Source organism: Mus caroli, chromosome 4 (genome assembly GCF_900094665.2).
Source record: "Mus caroli chromosome 4, CAROLI_EIJ_v1.1, whole genome shotgun sequence".
Taxonomy (NCBI): domain Eukaryota; kingdom Metazoa; phylum Chordata; class Mammalia; order Rodentia; family Muridae; genus Mus; species Mus caroli.
Genome location: NC_034573.1, coordinates 34132518 through 34134986, shown reverse-complemented (window position 1 = coordinate 34134986; position 2469 = coordinate 34132518).

The window sequence follows — 2469 nt, the reverse complement described above, 5'->3', positions numbered from 1 at the left end:
GCATTGAGAATTTAAAAGCAATCTTGTTTTCATGTGGATCTTAAACTTTGCTAGGTGTTCCACTAAATGACTTCTGCCAGGATTCACCATTATTTGAACCTAACAGTTTTCCCTAGGATTCCAGGAGCTAATCATAGTTCATATGACACTCAGCCTCTAGGCAGTTCTGCTGGGGAAAACACTTGCTCTCATTGCTATGACATGCAAAAACTCATGAAGACTGGCAGGAATCAAGTCAGATTTCTATGATCTCAGAACTTCAGGAGTGTAACCTTCTTCAATGTGATACATATATGCATACATACATATATGTATACATACATATATATGCATAATATATACATACATACACACATTATCAGCACAAAGATGTTAAGAACTTGTTTTGCATAGCAAACTGTGAACAGATAGCAGTTTCTATTTTCTCAGCCATATATATTAATATACTAATACGATTAATTTTATATTATTAATATATAAATATATATGTTTCTTTACATGGCTCTGTGCTTTATCACATGACTCTGTAAAAACCCTCACTAGAAGATATGAAATATCATCCCCACCCCATTGGTCTTATGCCAATCAGGAGGTCCTGAGGAGAGGTCTTAGAAGATATTGTGAGCTGCTTCTCCCATTACTGCTGTCTTTTCTGAGACAAACAAGTTGCATGTGACTGTAGGCTCAACAAGAGTGAAACACCTATAGAGAAGACCTCAGGTTCTATCTGCATCCTGAAGCAGACCCTGCCCAGCAATCATTAAATAAGCAAATGTAAAATTTAAAGCTCTTTTCGTTTCATGGGAAAAACTAACCACTATCGATGGGAATTCTCAAGCTTCCTTAATTGGCCTCATGGCAGATGTACAAAGGTAAAGCTCTGGTTAGCAGCAAATCCATGAGCCTGCATGTCAGAATCTGCTCTTTAGCTGCTAACCCACAGTGAATCAAAAGTCAAGTTGACTAAGAATCTCAAAAGTACCCAAGATTTGAACTTTAAAAATTGTATTTTCATAATTTTCTAAAATCTTAAGAAACTTTAAGTATAGAAAAAAGAAATTTGAGAATGTTTGCAAAGTGAATGATCTTTGATTTCTGATCATTTCCATCTACCAGAAGCAAGGAAACCACACTAGACAAGTACAGGCCTTAGAAACCTTGTTCTAATCCAATCTTCTTGCTGACACATCTTGGGTACTTTTCTTTGATAATAATTTTCTTTATTTTCTAAAACAGGGAAGGATCTCTGGATATTAAGGAGAGTTTGTCATGGTGGTCACATCACACAAATATCTTGAAAACTTGGAAGTGGGTCAAATATGTTGGATCTCCTAGCTACATCATGAAATATTCAGATAATCATTTTGGTTTTTAAGGTGTCCCATGCCACATGCTTTGAAGCTATCATTGAACTTAAAGTCTATTCCTGAACTCTTGGACCAGGAGCCACAACACTCAAGTTCTAGATTCTAATACTTTTTCAATTAGTAGTTGTCCTGGTCAGCTTTTTGTCAACTTGACATAAGCCAGAGTTATCTAGGATGAGGGACCTCAATTGAGATAATGCATCCACTAAATTGGCTGTAGGTAAGTCTGTAGGGCAGTTTCTTGATTGTTAATTGATATGGAAGGCCCTAGCCCATAGCAGACAGTCCTGGAATGTATAAGAAGGCAATGTAAGTAAGCCATGCAGAGCAAGCCAGTAAGCAGCACTGCTTTATAGACTTTGCTTCAGTTCCTGCCTCTAGGTTGAGTTCCTGTCATGACTTATCTTCATAATGGACTACAACTGTAAGTCAAAATAAACCACTCTCTCCTCAAGTTGCTTTTGGCTTGATCTCCCTGAGTGCCATTCATTGTGTATCACAGCAATAGAAGCATAACTCATAACAGCCTTTATGTTAAACCTGACATGCTGCCGGAATGACCTCAGAGAGTCTGAGTTTTCTCATCTGTTATAGAGTGAGAATAGCCAGGGTTGGGCTTGCCTACCATGAACCAAAAGGACTGCGCCCAACCTCTCAACTATTTTTTGATATTTATAAAAGATGGAAATACCCTTCTCAAGATAAAGAGTGTAAAACCTGAAGAAATCCTCACCATATGTTTATTTATTTATTTAATGTGTGCAGTGTGTGTGTATGCATGTGTATGTATGTGTGTGTGTGGGGGCGTGGGGGTGTAGGGAAAAAGGGGGGAGGGAGAGAGCCCACGTCTGGCCAGAGTTCCTGTGTTCTGGGCAGGCAGATGTGGGAGGACTGCTGGACGATTTCCACTGGGCCCCCGGTGGACATCTAAACCACTGACCCCACATGGCAAGGGGTGGGCAAAGGGTGACACCCTCAGCCCCAGAGATATAGGAGAGAGGGCAGAGGGAGAGAGGTTCCCATGCATGTGAGAGTCCTAAGTCCAGTCCATGGCTGTAGCACAGGAAGGCCTTCCATCGGGAGATTAGAAATGGCTCATTAG